Genomic DNA, 8,696 nt, shown 5'->3' on the forward strand with positions numbered 1-8,696 from the left:
ACGCGGAGCCAGCCGTGATTTATGCCGGGTTTAATGACCCTGTAATTGCATCGCGGTGTTTGCTACAGCTCTCCTCCACCCCTTGGTAAAAGTTGAAAATAGGATGCAAGGCACAAGTTAGAGACCAAAAAGACGGTCTGTAGGATTTGGTCTGGGGCCGATATTTACAGCCCCCAGTGATAAATGACGTTTGATGCACAGAGATGAGCGTTACCGTACCATGGCCGGATTGGGGTTGGTGCAGGCCAGGTTGTGCCAGAAGATTTTTGCTCTTTTTTGTGCTCTTGTTCCTGCCTGGTGAAATTGAGAAAGCAGTAACCGGAGTGAAATTTTCATCTCGAAATGTTTTCGTAACCCTCCGAGCTCCAGCTGCAGCCAGCCAGGAGGTGGCAAAGTGGCCTCAGGGCTGTGCCCAGAGCCGGTGCTGTCTGCCCGTGCTGGTGGTGCCACCCCTGCCACCTGAGGGCTCCTGGGGTACAGTGCGGTGATATTTTAGGCTTTTGTGCAAAAACCGTCTAAAAAGGAAAACCGTTTACAGTCTAAATTGCACATCAGTTGATAACTCATCAACCTCAGGTGGCGTCTTCCATCAGTCTCACTGCAGGACATGGAGAGCCCACACCTCAAAGAAGAAGCTCTGGGTGTGTGGGCGCAGGAACTGTGTGCTTGAATTTTGGTGGATTTCATTTCTTCTAGCTTCACTTACAGCTGGCTGGGAATGCAAGTGAATGCCCAGCGCGCGGGCACATGCTGATATTTTGTCACACGCAAACGTGAGCTACCTTAACAGGAGGCTTTTATTGTTTTTCCCTCAAAGTCAAGTGCTTGGAGGTTGCGAAGTGTCCCAGTTAACCTACGGCTGACCCTTGGCACATGTATTGTGTTAGCTGTCTGCAGTGACAGCCTGCTAGACTTTCTTACTCTTTTTTTTTTCCAAACCCTTTTCCTCTGAAGTTGCTGAGCCATTTGTTTGGGGAAAAAAATCAGTCCATAGCATGGAAGGCTTCTGCAGAAATGCTTCAAGTTTGACAGGCAGCGGTACAAAGGGCTCCGTGTTGGTGAACGTGGGCAAAGAGAAGGGCTGCAACCTGGGCGTGAGCTAATAGCTCCCACACAATTGTTCGTACCCAAATAAAAGCAAGTCTGAGACCACTATTTATTCAATAACGAGGATGCATTTGATTAACCGTGAAGCAATTTGGCAGTGCCGTGATTTATGTAAAAAGTTACCGAAAGTGCAACCAAATTTAAATTAAAAAGAACACATCATCACCATGTCTAATATTCTTCTGCAGCCCGGTTTTGAAAACCATTAGTAGTAATAAACTTTCCTCCCATAAAAGTTCTGCCATTTTAATTTCCAATTAGAACTTGCATAAGATATATACGTGGCAGTAAAAGGAAAGAAATTAAGTCTCAGACCATGCTGCAGCCTGACACAACGATGCCCCGATGCTCATAAATCAGTTTCTGTTTGTTGTGAACCTCTTAAATCCCCACTGGTAAGAGGTGTAGAGGTATTTGTCTCCCATGAAAACATTCTCCCACACCCTTTGTAATTAAAAGTAATCTTAAATTTCATCTAGTTCCATGAGAAAGAGCTTTCATACAGTAATTTGAGTTGGACTCCAGAACGATGGAATGCGAGTTGAAAGCTTAATGAATTTACTCTATAAATCTTTTTCTCTGTTTTTCTTGTCAGTTATATCAGGGCATTACACATATTTTTCCTTACATTGCTAGCTGGGGATTTTTTTTTTTTTTTTTAAAGAGAACCTCGGCGCGTGTTTTTCTGGGGAACAGCATCTGCTGGAGCTCGGTGTGCTAACGCCGCGGCACGGTCGCTGCTTTTTGGGATCGGAGCTGGATGCCGCTCCTAATGAAATGAGGCTGGGAAAGCTCCTCGTGGTTAAGAGATTTCACGAGCCTTGTTTTAGTTTGGCCCTGCAGCATGCTAGCACAACAGAGCCTTGGTTGGCTCTCAGCAGCGTTATTTATGCAGTGGGATTTACTGAGGGTGGGCTTTGGGCTTTGCTCTTCCAGTTTAGGAATGGGAAGCTGCTAAGAGGGAGCTGCTCCACGTCCTTATTTTCTGTCCTGCTCCTGGAAACGATGATCCGTTGTGCTAATAGCTGAGAAAAGGTCTTCTGTTCGGGACAAAACACACAGCAGGCTACGAGCAGGGCCTCTTCGTTGCTCAGACTTGCCACGTGCGTGCTGTAAGGTCGTCATTACCGCTCCTGCACGTTACCACCACGCGTGCTTCCCTCCAGGTGCGCTGAAATCGGCATTAAAGCGAGGAAAGGAACGAGGGGAGCGATGACAGAAAGGAGCGGGGAAGGGGAGCAGGGGGGTGAGGACACAGAGAAGGAGGAAAGGTTGCCAAAGGAGTTGGGCAACGAGGACTTGAGCGTGACCTCACCGTCCTCCCACGCAGCACAATTTTCTGAAACGAGACAGATTTCTGCGGGTTCTGGGAAAGTTTACATTGTGCTACCTACTGCGTGCTGGCATATGTGTATATACAAACAGCACCGAGGTTTCTTCAAGCATTTTTGCGAAAGATGGTTCAGCAGTGTCCAGAAAGGTTTAAGAGGTCACCGAGGAATTTGTGTGAACGCAGTAACACGTTCACAGAGCGGAGGTTTGGCTGTTAAGGTGAGGTCGGGACTGGGCTGTAGGGGGAAGGAGGGAGCACTGCTCCCTGCCACCCCAGCAGCATCGCAGCAAACAGATACAAGCTCAGATGGTTCCTGATGTTAAATGAAAGAGAGAAGCAGAGGTTGAGCTTTCATAACCTCAGACCCTTCTTGCTTTTCTTAGGATCAAAATATGAAACATTAATAATCCAGGATATTCCTCTAAGCTGCTGGCTAAAGCAAAGAGCGCGGCTTTTCTTACGTTGACAGCTTACGAGACCAACTGTGAACATTACTTTTTTTTTAATAATAAAAAATGATTGTAAATGTCCAAAAAGAGACGTCAGAACACACGATCATAAAGGATGATTGTGTGATTAAACAGAGAGGCTCGCTGTTTGGTGCCGGCCCTGCGTGCCGGTGCTCCTGCTCCTTTTGCCTCGTTTCTCCACAGGAGATGCAGCATGGGCTGCCCGCGTCATTTTCTTCCTTCGTCTTTCAGTGGGGAAGACAGCGGGCTGTCACCTGTCAGCGCTGCCTTTATTATTTTGGAGAAGCCCGGGGGGGGAAAAAAAAAGTGCCTTGGGTTGTTTCCATATCGGTGACTGTTGCAGTGTGGTCTCCGCAGCCAACAAATGTTGAAATATCCGTGTTTTTTCTTACCGCTGCTTTCCATGTTTCGTGTACAGCGAGCTGTCTGGCCGACAGCAGCACCTACTGCCTGTTCTTCGTGAGCAGAAGCCGAGGAATGGTAAAGCTCCTGCCTACAAACCAAAAGGGCAAATACCTGATTCTTCTGAGCCTTCAGAACCTCCTGCCCCAAATACATACCCGTGGGATCAGTGAGCATGGCCACTTAGAGATGCAGCCGAGAGCTCCTTCTCTGTGCAAAAGCAATTCACAACCACTCTGTTGCTTTTCCCAAGCATCTTGCACTGTCAAGGTAGCTTCTCATCTGTTTTCCTCCGAAGAGGGTGGCAAAATGCCCTAAATTCCTGGTGAGATGGGCTAAGCCGTTCTGCACACCTCGGGAGGGTGCGCTCTGACAGCCCGTGCTTTGCCCTATGGGGCCATCCAGAAATAACTTCAGCAGCACCGAGTTCAAACCCAGCATTTAGGTTCCTTTGTGGGGAAAAGAGGGGGGGAAAAAAAAAGTGATGATTAACGCAGCAAGCAGCGGGTAAAAAGGCCTCTTCGTTTTTGACAGGTGCATTGTGCATTCTGGGCTGCCAGCCAAGGCACATTGTCATCAAATGTTAATCAAACCTGCAAATAATATACAAAGTATTAAATTGTGCTTATTCCCTGAGTAATCTGAGACGGAAATTTATCAAACCTTGCTATACGTTAAGGTCCTTTAAGAGGAGGAGAAGCAGAACTATGAAGCTGATAAAAGGGCTGGGGCCAGCACCCTGTTTGGGCAGAATTAAGCGTTTCCAACCCCCGAGTGTTTTCCTTCAGCATCGTTCAATGTGAGCAGTTAAATCCACGGGTAAAGGGGAGCAGGCAGGGAGAGGAACATCAGAAATCTCCCTCCAGCTGCATGCTTAAAACTGTAATTTTTTGGTCTTCTGTGTGGCTGTGCCCTGATTCATAAGGACAAAAGCTGCAGGCCCCTGTCCCTGGCCTTTTACATCATCTTTTATGTCTTTGAGTTGCTTTGTGCCCCGTGTAGACCCTGTAACCAAGGGCTCTCCTTCCCCTCCTGCTTTATGGTGATCTGAGAGAGGTGAAGCTGCCCCGTCCCCGGAGTGGTCTCTGCTGCGTTTGGAGCTGATTTAGGAACGTGTTGAACCCAGAACTCTTACCTTTTACCCTAGGTCATGAATCTTTGCTGCGAGGGTGGCTTCTCAGGATGCCAAGGGCCGTGTTCAGGTGTGAACGGGGCAGCTCTGGGTTACCCACAGCAGGCACGGCCGAGGGAGATGCCGGGGCACTGCGCCCATCCTGAGGGCTGCCGATACGCCTCAGCACCCTGCCTGATGGCTCTGCAAATCTACCAGCGTGTGGCTTGAAGGTGTGGCCGCGGTGTTAAGCCCCAAACACAGCTGCTCCCACAGCTCCCAGCCTCCCGGCAGCATTTCTCAGGCTGGACCCACGCGGCGTGCTGCGCCCGGCCCCCAGCACCCTGCGTGTGCTCCCGAGAGTTGTACTGAGCTTCCTGAGGCTCCTCCATTGGGTGTGCTTTTACTCGTGGAGTCCTTCCCAGTTCTTTGCTCAAAGCCTACCCAGAAAGGATTTTCCTTGAAATATTTCTCAGGAATGGGCTTCTTTCCCATACTTCGAGTGGGAGGGATGGAGGGATGGATGGATGGATATAACATGAGGATAACCGTGTGTAAATGCAGGTGAGAACAAAACTCATCCAGAAGCTCTACACCAAGGCTAGCTGAGCTCTGCAATGAGACCTGTTCGTTTTCCTTTGGGGCCTTGAAGGAGAGCGGAGGTGTTGTCCTGGTGTACAAGGAGGGGCTGGCAAAGAGCTGAACCCGGATCCTGCCTCTGCTGAGCAGCCCCCGTCTGCCCTCTCCCAGCCTCGTCTGCGCTTCTCAAGAATGCGATTGCTTCGCAGGCTGTCCCCTCGGCAAAGCAGAAATGTAGCAACCCAAACTTTTCCTCCTCAAGAGTCTGCCTTGCCAATGGCCTTTGTCAGGGCCAGGTTGTTATCAGCGCGATGCCTGGTGTTTACTTTTCAGTGCCAGTAAATAAATCTCAGGCCCGCTTGACCCCTCGCTCTTCAGCCTCCCCCATGCTGAAAACAAAAATGCTGCTCTGGATACAATCAACCAGTTCGGTTCAAGTCCTGCTTTTCAGGATCTGAGTCTGAAACTGGTGGTCTCGGAGTCTCTTAATGCCATTAAAGCTCAGATTTCAAAGATGTGTGCCTTGGAGCTTTTGGGTTTGATTTAAAGATAAGCCACTCAGGCTATGTTGATCAAGGGAGTGTCTTTATGTGAATTTTCCTTTTCAAATAAATCCAGGCCAAGATTTATCGGATCCTTCTAAAGGCATGTGTTACTGGAAGACATTCCTGCCTGCTTCCAGCTCTTCTCCCTGCTGCCGGGAAGGAAGGATCCTGAGCAGGCCCGCGCCTTTCTCACAGCGTCAGGAGCTCTAAACAAGGCTGCTGGCAGTTCGTAAAACGGTGACGTGCCCTCAGATGCTGGGGGCTTGGTGTGATTTGTGCAGCCCCTGTGCCCATTCCTCACTTTCCTGCTGCTTTTTTCTTCATTAAAATTGATGGCGGTCTTTCTCCTTCCAGCAAGGCGGTGAGAACAGCCGGGGAAATGAGCAGCGGTGACAATTTGGGGCTTCTCACTTTCATGTGGGCTGCAAGACCTGGTCCGAGCTGTGCTCTTAGTCTGAATTTTTAGGTCTGAATTTTTGGGCAGACCTGTGTGGTGCCAGGAGTCCTTTCCACAGGAAATCACGCTCGGAGAAGTGGAGAAGCCTGGCGGGGCCTGCAGCCCAGCGTTCCCTTTTCAGGGCAGTTTTGCCCTCAACCAAGCTGCTGCTTCTGGCCAAATGAGCCAAGGAGCGGAGTGACAGCAGGAGGGACAGAAATACCCGGAGAAAACTGCTATTTGTGCCCTTCCAAAGGAAAATATTTTTTAAATAAGCCCTAAATGCGTAATTGGTGTAGCAGTGGAGATGCTTCAGGCTTTCCCTGCGGATGCAGAGCAGATGCGTTGCCAGGACGGCTCATTGAGAGAAAGGGAAGGACTTGTGCCTTTGGGAATCTGGGGAGATTTGGGCCCCAGTAAGAGGCACTGGGGAGCAGAGGTTTCCTCCCAGCAGGGCTCTGCTCTCCCTGTGCCCCTTGTGACCCTGACTCTTGCTGAGGGTGCTGGAGCCATGGACCTAACACGGGGCAGTCTTCTCCTTAGGGTATGGGATGGGCAGCAATGCACAGGGTGGCAGAGATGTTCCCAGCCCCAAATCCCAGGCAAACATCAGCTGAAATTCATCCCCTTTCCCTTTAGTCTGCCTCCAGCCCCTGAACCAGGTTCTGTGTTTTAGAAAAGATCAGCCTGCAGAACAGCATCCCTGGGCACCAGCGAAGCTGCCTCGCGTGAGAAATCGTTCTGGTGTGTCATTACCCTCACAGCTAGGAGATTACATCTTCGTTTAAGGTCGAATACGTCTAGTTGCAAGTTCCAGGCATTAGATCTTATTAAGCAAAGCTGAAAAGTCCCCCGCTATCAGATCCCTTTTTGAAGTTCTTCTGTGCAGTAATAAAATCCTCTCTTAAATTTGGGAGACAGTCTTTGGAGAGAGGTCTAAACATAGCACCGAGGGTAATAAAAAAAAAAAAAAGTTTAAATTGGCAGGGAAAACAAAACAAAACAAAAAAGAAACAACCCCAAAGCCCATCCCTTCCCCCCAAGAACTTTAAGGAACTGCATTACAAATGAAAGCTGGGAAATTTCAGGTTTGTGGTTGCCTCCACCCACCTCGCTTGTCTGTGCTGCAGCTGCACGAGATACGAGAGGTCGCCCAAGAGGTGCTTTTAGGATTTCCTAAAGAAGGAGAGCAGCCTGCTTATCTCGCAGGCAGCGCTCGCTCTCGGTGGGGAGAGCGGCTCTGGTTTCCTCGGGTTTGTGGGTTTCAGCTAGATCGCTGGTGTTAATTTAAAATAGATCTCTGTGGTTTAATAGCTCTCCCTCTGCGGTGTGGTTATCTAAGAACGCATTTCTGCCTCTTCGGGAAGGCAGAGGATGGGAAAAAAAAAAAAAAAGGCTGTTCTGAAAATACAGTGCTGGGAGAGATGCTGCCTTCTGGGCAACACGGAGAGCTCGGGACCTGCTCTGCTTGGGTGCAACGCTCCCGAGAGCCTTCACAGCCAGAGCAGGGGCTCCTCGCTCCTTCCCTTGGGTGGGTTCCAGCTCAGGTAATTGCCCTCTGCCCACTTAAGTTTCTTCCTGCAGTTTCAACTGAATGTTATTTTTTTTTTGCTTCCGCCTTTGAAAATAAACCTATAGTTAGCATAATTGGCACAGAGGTGGCAGCAGTGGTGGAGAAAGCGATCTGTGTATCTACTCCAAGGTGTTATTTAATGTAATTAAGCGGAGCGTGGATCTGCTGCCTGCCGCAATGGGTTCATCTCCCAGCTCGGAGCCGGGCTCCCTGCTTCTCGTTTTGAAGCTGGTTCTTCAGGTACTGTGGCACTTCTGGGGAGTACAGGTCTGGTCCTGCAGTCTGCTGAGCAGCCTCGGCTCCCATCGGAAGGAGGGAGCTGCTGAGATGGTTCAGCATCTCCCGGGAGCTGGGATCTGAATGTGAAAGGAGTCAGGAGACGGCTTTGGGATCGGCGTTTGGTTCGTGACTCTGGGATTAAGGGCTTAAAATAATTCTGCTGTGAACAGGTGTCAAGTTTAGAGCTACCTTAGAGCTAAATACTGAACCTTGGAGGTTCAGTAATACTGAATACTTGGAGGAAGCTGTCTGAAATAACCTCAGTAACGGTGTGAGCGCAGTCCCTCCTGGCCCAGACAATAACCCCAAAACGAGCCGTGCTGGACCAGCAGCACCTCAGTCACATCACGCTTATTTCCAGAGGAGGCCCCACGTGGCTAACGATTTGTTTCTCATTTTCCTTTCCATCTTGCACGACGTGGCAGTGCCACGCGGCTGTAATTCACCCGCAGCCAGCAGCAGGACAAGCCGAGCTCGGGTCCCGCTGGTATCAACACAAATGATGTTCTGGCTGCTAAATCTTCAGCAGGAGGGCTTTAGCTTCCATCCTTTCCTCTTCGTAACTTGGGCTGACTGAATTACTTAAACCCTTGGTATACCAAAGGCTGAGAGTGGCTGTTTCTGAATTGATTTGCCCATCTGGAGCAAAACCTGACCATGCCCTTATTGCTAAAGCAGAGAAATGTTCCTGCTGATGCCCAGCCTCGCCTAAGGGTCAATGGGAGCGAGACGAGCGGTGGCAGGAATACTCTGACTCCAGCAACCAGCTAAAAATCCGCCGAGTGATGTCGGCAGCCTTCCGGGCAGGACCTGTGGAGAGCCATCAGCGGGAGCTGCCACCCACAGATCCGCACGGGGTGA

General features: G+C 49.8%; 1 long non-coding RNA gene across 1 annotated transcript in view; it reads left to right on the forward strand.

Annotated features, from left to right (window-relative positions):
• The window catches only part of LOC101789951 (uncharacterized), a 91,750-nt gene extending 86,055 nt beyond the window's left edge, over positions 1–5,695 (forward strand). Inside the window, exon 5 of the long non-coding RNA XR_005268655.2 lies at positions 3,329–5,695. This is a non-coding gene — a long non-coding RNA (uncharacterized lncRNA). The remainder of the gene's footprint in view (positions 1–3,328) is intronic.
• The last annotated feature ends 3,001 nt before the right edge of the window (positions 5,696–8,696 follow it).

Source organism: Anas platyrhynchos, chromosome 11 (genome assembly GCF_047663525.1).
Source record: "Anas platyrhynchos isolate ZD024472 breed Pekin duck chromosome 11, IASCAAS_PekinDuck_T2T, whole genome shotgun sequence".
Lineage (NCBI taxonomy): Eukaryota > Metazoa > Chordata > Aves > Anseriformes > Anatidae > Anas > Anas platyrhynchos.